Genomic DNA, 9,001 nt, shown 5'->3' on the forward strand with positions numbered 1-9,001 from the left:
TGTTATTGTTACTATTTTCATTGGTTTCATTTGTATTAAACAAGAGAATGATAACATTTTCAGATTTTTCTCTGAGATAAATGTAACCCAATCCACCCAAATCTAAGAACCCAAATGTTGTTACTCGAGCACAAGCCTTTGGGGGGTGAAGGAACATGGATGAGCTGTTGACCACCCTCTCCACTCCCACCAACCAGCCCCAACTGGGAAGCCACACACATCCTCCTGACCCTGCAATCTCTGGGTCTCCTGAGTGCCCTTCTGGGCACCACCATAGGAAATAATTATCCCCTCTGGACTCCTGCCAATTAAATTCTCCCATGGCTTCTTGTTAGCAGAAAAGTGTGGGGAGGCGGGCTTGTTGGCATCCATTTCCTGTTCATCTCATCTGCCTCCTGCTTCATCAGCAAGTGAAGCTTTTTCTCAGGATGCCCACAGCTGCATTCCCAGCCCAGTCAGCCAAACATTCCTGGCCCCACCCGCAGACTGACTATCCCATTTATAAGGAAAAAGGGGAAAGAGGCAGTTTCTGGAGAGGCTTGTCTGAAGGTTCTGCTTCCTAGCATTAAGAGAACTCTCTCATCCAGGGAGTTCTATTTGGCTGTTGGCCCAGTGCCTGGGAATGGCAGCTGAGGCCACTAGATCTACCCATGAACTTGACAAATACTATTGAGGAAGAGGATCCTGGAGATTATACAGTCCAGCATTACTCAAAGCATGATCCATGGAACACTTATTCTGCAGAACCTTAAAAGATCTTAAGGGTAAAACGTTCTGTGAGCACTGAATTTGGGGGACCTTGAATTAAAGAGTGCTGGATAGGTCTGTTTGCAGCAGGACTTGTCAGAGCTTCGAATATGTTAATGGGCATTTTAAGTGTCTGAGTAAGGAGCATAGCATGCAGTGTTTTCTCAAACCATTTGACCACATGTCTTAGTTTGAATTCTCCCAAAAGCAGAGATAAAGACATGGGTTCAAGTACAGCTTAGTTAGGAGTTTATTCCAGTGATCAAAAATAACAAAGTGAGCCAAAATAAGACAGAGAAAGAACCAAAGGCAATAAAGACGTGTTAATGAGCTGATTAGAAACATGAGCAATTGGAACTCAATACTGCTGGAGGCTGTCTGAGGAACCATAAAAAAATATGCCAAAAAATTAGCCCACTAAAGGTCGAAGCTCCTCAGGCTCCATGCTCTGTTGATTGGAGGCTACAGTTGGGGGCATTTGATGCCCTGCCCTTCCCAGGTTGCACCTGCAGGCTGGCAGCGCAGCCCTCCCCAGCTCTCGGGAAAGTTCTGAGGCAGCAGAGCAAAGAGACACTGAGGGAAACACTTGACATGAAACTTGGCAACGTGCGTAGAAGTTTCCACACAGCTACACTGAAATAAGGTGGGCCAAAGGGATGTGGTATGGCACACAAGTCTGCTTACCACAAAAGACTTTCTTTTTTCTGCTAGAACATGTGATTTATAGCTCTTCTTGGAAGGCCTAGGAAAGTTTGTTCTCAACTGAGTGCCTTAAATTACAAGTGAGGGACAGAGATCCAGAGGAAAAGTGACTTGCTCGAGGCATGTCACAGTATTCCAAAAGAGGCTCACGGTGTTTCTCATTCTTTTTATCTGTATGGGGCTTATTATAGCACCTCCTTCCACAGTGAATTCAGATATGACATGCTTACAACAGTGCCTGGCACATAGTAAGGTCTCAATAAAATTATTAATATAACATATTAATTGTTATATATATAATATAATATAATATAAAATTGTTATTATTTGCTCCAAAATGAGAGTGGTTGCACACTCAGAAACTGCTACTGCAGTGTTGCTCACACCATACTTGTAGAAAGATGAAGTCCTTCTGTTCGAGAAGTTTACATACTTAAAATGAGCAAGGTCATGATTCATTCCCTCAACAGATTTGGTGGCTGGTATAGGTATAATAGTGAAGAAAGTAGAAGGAGCCTCTTCCTTACATGGAGCTTACAGCCTAGTAGAGGAGAGATAAATTAAATAGACAATTCAGTAACTAATTAATTACTTCAAATGTGATGATTGTTTTGAAAGAAAACTATCTATGCTGCAAGTCTACCTTCTGAACTTCTGGCTGCAAAACTCTCTTTCCTCCACCTACACACATAAATATCAACCCCCCACAGGGGCTGCTAGCATGGCACATGCAGAGCTAACAAATAAAAAAAGCTAACAACACACACCATGTCTCTGTAACACCCACAATCCCAAGTCAGTTTGGTAAGAAAAGAAAAAAATTAAGCTTGTTATGTGTCTTTATTGCCAACCCTCCTCCCCAATCATATACCCAAACGGGACTCATTTGTGCTTTTCCAGGTTTTTGAAAACCATCTGCAGGAAAAATAACAGAAGACCCTGAGGGAGGAAAAAATGTTGACTCTGGCATAAAAATATTAACACTATCATTGTAATAGTTACCATTTGTTAAACATCAATTCAAGTGGTACTTCATATGGTACTTTGTATGTTATTTGATTTCAATAAATATTTACTAAGTACCTACTGTCTGCCAGGCTCTGTATTAGACATAGGACATGCTCTACCCACCCCACTCCAAAAAAACAGATAAAAATTTATACTCTCTTGGGACTCACAGCCTAGTTGGAGGAGAGGGATAGTACACATAGCAATTAAGTAAATTTTGTCAATGTATCAGGTAGTTTTTGCTGCATAACAAATTGCCCCAAATCTCAGCGACTTCAAACTATAGCCATATCCTTAGCTCCTGATTCTGTAGATCAGCTATGTAGGCTGATCTCATCTCAGCTGGGGTCACTCACAAGTCTGGCAGGCAGCTGGCTGGCTTGCAGCTGAGTGCTTGGTCATCCAAGGTCAGCTGGATCAAACCAGGCCATCCTGGCTCACGTGTCTTTCACATTCTTCCAACAGGCTGGCCTGGCATCTTCTCATGGCAAGACAGACATGCAAAGGTGAACAGCCCAGTCCTGCAAGAGAAAAAAAAAAAATGGCCATGTACATATACTTTTCAAGTCTCTGCTTGCATCATAGTTATTAATATCCCATTGATTAGAGAAAGGCATATGACAGAATGTAGACTCAGAGTGGTAGGGTATTACAAAATTGTAGAAAAAAGATGCAGATACAAGGAGGCCATTAGTTGGGACAGTTACACAAATCACTTTGCCATGGATAGAAATAAGCACTACAGAAATGAGGCAGGTCTAGTGAGATGGGGCATGCAGAGGCCTTGGAATTTCTAGTAGGAGGATTGGGTAGTCTTCCCAGGGAGGGTGGCATTTAAAAAAGACTTGTCTCTGTGTATTACTATCTACTAATATTATTTCTAATTCTCACAGCAAATAGCACATTAGAAATTGTTATTCCCATTTTACAGATGGAGTAATTGAAGCTCAGAGTGGTAAGTAACCCCAGGATCTCACAACAAGCAAATGGTTATAATACTAAACAGGGCTTTTGCTATTGCAAGCCTTAGGAAACCCAACCCAAACTTGCACATGCCAAGAAAAGGTAGGAGAAGGAGACCAGGTGGCTTACAAAATTGAAAAGACCATCAGCAGACACATCAGTAGAAAGACACGTTAATAGTGTGGCTTTCAGATACACTTGGAGCCAGGCCTTGGACTCTGTCACTAGGCTCTCATTTCTCTCTTCCTGTGGGAGCTTCCTCTGTATTGGTCCCATTCTTGGACAGTCTTCCTTGGGGTGGCAGGATGGCCACCAGCAACTGCTTCCAATGTCAAGTCCAAGAGGAAACACTGAACCTCTTTTCTGGCAGTTCCCACCAAAGTTTAGAGATTCAGTCCAACTGGACCAGTTTTGATCATTAGCATTCCCTGCCCATTCACAATGGCTAGCAGAATGTGATGTGAAACCTGCCTTACGCCCCACTCAGGAGGCAATGTAGTAAGCACTTGATGAGTTAAAATAAATGAATGAACAAACAGACCTCAATATGGCTTAGTAACTCGATGTGCATGAGTAGTATCATCTATACTATCTTCTTCTCAAATAATGTCTAAAACCCCTTGCTTCTTTATAATAAATGATAATAACTTTTATACTGCTTTTCCTCACCCCCAACACACACCTACCACCTTTATGGATATCAACCAGCTTTGCAAGATTTGTGGATTTCACTCTGCATTGCACAAAGGTAGCTGATGGAGCACCTATGACACAGACAAGGAAATCACTTTATCTGGAGTCACACAGCAAGCTAGTCCTGAAGTCAAAAAACAGAAAAAAATTCTGATTTCCAAAGGCAACCAACCCATCGCAAAAACTCAATCTGTTCTTCTATGGAGGAAAATAGAAGTGTTCCATTGAAGAGCTCTTTCAGAAGAATCAAAGATGAAATTCTCCAAAAGAAGGGCTGGTATGAAAAATCGTGATCATTGTAATGAGGAGGCCTCCTATTAGGGTAATATATATCCTCAACTGCTTTTCTGAATCTCATCGTTGGTAGTTTTGCAGAGCAGTCCTTTGAGAAATATCCTGGCATTGCATCTCAATATATGCAATTAAATTTGAGATCACAAGAGATATGTTATTCACGTTAATTCAGTTCAACAAACATGCGCTGAACTATATGATGCCTGGAGCTGTGCTATTCCATGATAAGGCAGAGATAGCTAAAGCTCAGGTGATTTCACAGAGTCAGAAATGAGCAGCATCTTCACAGCTGACACTTCTCGAACTCTGCGCTGGGCACTATTCAAGCTTTTGACACCTATTATCTCATGCAATCCCCCAAACGATCCTACAGGTGGGTATTATTATTTCAAATTAGGAAACTGATACAGAGAGGTTGAGCTACTTGTCCAGGATCACTCAGCTAGGAGGGGACAGAGCAGTGAATCAAACCCAAATCACCTCCTCCCCTCCCACCTGCATAGCCCTGCTTCCTTCTGATTCATGCCAGCTCTGAAGATGGTATGAGAATCACATTATCCTAGTGCTCTCAGACTCATGTTGCAACTGCCATTTCTTGAGGACCTCCTCTGGGCCAAACACCTGCATGCAGGGATAGTTACAGACATTAGCCCACTTAGGCTACAGAGCACCTCTATGAAGTTAGTGTTATTATCTCCCATTTTTCAGTTAAAGAAACTGAGGTTCAAACCAGTTAAATAATGATTGAATGACTACAAATTGGTGAGCTGATCAGAGGAAGGGAAATAGGAGCAGGACCTCCCCCCCCCACACACCCCTAGAGATTAGAGCTACCATTTATTGTGCATTTACTTGCCAGCCCTTGGGCTAAATACTTCATATAAATTATCTCCAGTACTCTTCCTAAGGACAATGAGTCCTAGTATTTCACTAATTTGCTCAAAGTTCACACCGCTAGGAAGTATCAGGCCTAGAATTCAACCCATTGTCCTGCTGCCCCAAAGCCCTATGAGAGCCACTATGAGAGCATGCAAGACTTTCCCAGGTAAGAAGTGGTGAGGGCACTGGTCCTCCAGTGGGGAATGGTTGACAAACTGTGGTACACCCATATAATGAAACCCTACTCAGCAATTGAAAGGAATAAATTAACAATACAACAGGATGAATCTCAAACGCATTGTCCTAAGTGAAAGAAGCCAGATTCAAGGGCTCACTACCCCAGGGAGAGAAACCAGATCAATGGTTGCCAGAAACAGGGTGACAGGGAGGGGTTAACTAAGTAGTGTAGGAAATTTGGGGGGTGATGGAACAATTCCATATCTTGATTATGGTGGTTCCATGACTGTCGGCATTTGTCAAAACTTGGACAAGTGTACCCTAAGATGGATTTTACTGTTTCTAATTGATACCTCTATTTCCTAAAAAAGGGAAAAAAAGAAAGAAGAGGAAAGGGTGGAAGACCACTTGAAGGAGCTCAGCTAGCATAGTCTTCAGAGAGGCCTGAATTCTTCCTAGAAAGAGTATCAGATGGAAACATTTGTCAATCTGGTCAGCAAAGGTTCGGTGAGCAGCTACTATGTGCCAAACACTACAGGCATACCCTGCAGATATTGCAAAGTTTGGGGCCAGACCACCATGATAAAGCAAATAGTATAATTAAGCGACTATTACAATGAAGTGAATATTGCAGCAAGATGAGCCAAATGAATTTTTTTATTTCCCAGTGCATATAAAAGTTACATTTACACTATACCATAGTCTACTAAGTATGCAATAGCATTATGTCTAAAAAAGCCATGTAAATGCTTTATTGCTAAAAAAGACCTTATTGCTAAAAATGCTAACCATTCATCTGCGCCTTCAGGAAGTAGAAATCACTGATCATAGATCATCATAACAAATACAATAATAATGAAAATGCGTGAAACCCTGTGAGAGTTAACAAAATGTGACACAGAGGGACAGATGCCTGGTGGCTCAGTGGTTGAGCATCTGCCTTTGGCTCAGGTTGTGATCCCAGGGTCCCGGGATAGAGTCCCGCATCAGGCTCCCCACAGGGAGCCTGCTTCTCCCTCTGCCTAGTCTTTGCCTCTCTCTCTCTGGGTCGCTCATGAATGAATGAATGAATAAATAAATAAATAAATAAATAAATCTTTAAAAAAAAAGTGACACAGAGACAAGAAGTGAGCAAACACTGTTGGAAAAAATGGTGCTGATAGACTTGCTCAACGCAGGGTTGCCACACACCTCCAATTGGTTAAAAAAAATACAGTACCTGAAGAGTGCAATAAAGCAAAACACCTAATATACAGGCATAGAGAATACTATGAGTGAACAGAACAGAGGAGCTCCTGAACCTTACGGCTTATGTACTGGTTTACATTTTTTTTAATTGTTTTTAACGAAATAATATAATTTCAGCTAATAGTAATAAAATAAGCAAATAAAACCAGGTAACAAGGGACAGTGAATATATTCTAGGTTAGAGAATGCAACCCTCTGTGTTTAGCAGAGTGCAGGGCATGGAGTAACCACACCAAAAGTTATGGACGGACAGTAGTGGATTCAAGGTTTATTTGGTTTTTAACTCAGAAAAATCCCAGACGATAGGACTTACAGTCAGCGCTCACTGAGGCCTAAGTTCTCCACAGGAATATTTTGACCTCGGGAAGGGTTTCTACATGCTGCCCAACACGTAGGCCACCTTTCTCCAGGCGACCCAGGGAATGCTCATTCATTTCAATGGAAAATTGCAGGAAACATACTGAGAAAGAAATATGCTGGGGCAAGACATCACATTATTCCTTCCCAGGACTTGAAGCAATGTTTTTTGGATTATTCATATGCTGCTCTTGTTGATTCTTTTTCTTCTTTTTTAAGGATTTATTTACTTATTTGAGACAGAGTGTGTGTATGTGTGCAAGTGGGAGGAGGGGCAGAGAGAGAGAGAGAGAGAGAGAGAGGACCAGACTCCCCGCTGAGCATGGACCCCCGCAAAGTGGGGCTTCATCTCACAACACTGAGATCACAAACTGAACTGAAACCAAGAGTCGGGAGCCCAACCAACTGAGCCACCCAGGCGCCCCATTCCTGTCAATTCTAAATGGATTTATCATCTATTCTTTTGCATAATACAAAAAAGTTACAATTCCTTTCCAACCTGCTCTGTTTGCTTAGCTTTATATTTTATGAACAAAACATTCTTCCCTTCCTCTGGACTCTTTCCTATGCTTTATGCCAGGAAAACCACATGACTTTAAATGCTTTGGGGTTGGGTGGCTTCTTCCCCTTATATCCTGAGAACCTGATGCCAGAAGTCACCGCCCACATTTACAATGCATGTTCCTCATTTGACCAGAACACATCCTTCCTCCCTTGGCCTTTGTCCCGTGCTCACCTGGAGAATGCTTCAAGTTCAAAACATCCCCGTAGAGTCCAGCTATTGTCAGAGTTGAGAGTAGAAATGACTTTGGTATCTTCACAAATATATCCTGTTGTCTCCAACATCTTCATTCCAACTCTGTTTCTCTCCTTACCCATCCCCCAAATCTACCCTGGTGTGGGCTGATTCCATGGCATTTTGGGGATCCAGTAAACCTGGTCATTGGTTCTGAAACCATTCCAGGAGTAAGATTATTATGCGATGATACCTGAACTCCTATGAAGTTTGCAAAATCTGCCACAAGCTGTTCCTGACTTTCCACTGCTCAGAAAAGAAAACACCTTGTCTTTTGTCTCTGGAAGCTGTTTACTTAGGGCTTTGACTAGGCTCCCCACCTTTCAAACACAGAAAAGATGACTTCCAGCCAGTTGGCATTAGCTGTTTTAATTTGTCCATGAGCACGTCTTTTTCTTCTTTAACTCTCTCAGAATGTCAAGAAGCTTCACTGGAAACTCCAAAAGAAGTTGAGAATTTTTGGAAGTCTCTGGCAGAAGAGATTATAAAGTTACTCCCTGCCAAAGGCTGGCCTGCCCCAGCAGGTTTAGACAATGTGAAAACCATGTCTCTAGTGAGAATTGGCTGTGCTGCTTTGCTTCTCTTACAACCTTGGCTCTCCTGTCAGTGCTATTAGGAGAGAGCAAACACTTGCATTTTTCGCTTGAAATGTTTGTGGGTTTGCTGTTGGCTATGTGATCTCAGTTAAATTCAGTGACACAAAGTGATTTCCAAAGCAGTTAGGACCAAACTGATTTTGAAGAAGTCACCAGGAATGTGTGTCAAGGGTAAGCCACAAGGTGTTCATGATGATGGTATCTATGATAGGAAAGGAAGGAAGGAAGGAAGGAAAGAAGGAAGGGAGGGAGGGAGGGAGAGTGGGAGGGAGAGAGGGAGGGAAGAAGGAAAGAAGGAAGGGAGGAAAGGAGGAAGGAGGGGAGGAAGGAAGGGGCAAAGAAAAGAAAGGAAAAAAGGTGATAAGGAGCAATCTAAATGTCCGACAATAGAGTATTGTTTGAATAAATTTTGGTACAGCCATTTGATGTTAATGGCATGCAGTCGTGAAAAAAATGCCACTGTAGAAAGTTACATGATGGCATGAAATTATTCTTTCTCTCTTGTAAGCACCAACACACTAGAAGGTAACTAGTAATATTA

General features: G+C 42.1%; 1 long non-coding RNA gene across 1 annotated transcript; it reads right to left on the bottom strand.

The window, feature by feature from the left end:
- Positions 1–1,833: 1,833 nt before the first annotated feature.
- On the bottom strand, positions 1,834–8,096 carry LOC119864581. The gene is made up of 3 exons (XR_005374432.1): positions 7,805–8,096; positions 2,814–2,978; positions 1,834–1,990 (listed from the first exon to the last, which is right to left on the bottom strand). It is a non-coding gene; the product is annotated as an uncharacterized LOC119864581 (long non-coding RNA).
- Positions 8,097–9,001: the final 905 nt, after the last annotated feature.

Source organism: Canis lupus, chromosome 20 (assembly GCF_011100685.1).
Source record: "Canis lupus familiaris isolate Mischka breed German Shepherd chromosome 20, alternate assembly UU_Cfam_GSD_1.0, whole genome shotgun sequence".
Classification (NCBI taxonomy): Eukaryota; Metazoa; Chordata; class Mammalia; order Carnivora; family Canidae; genus Canis; species Canis lupus.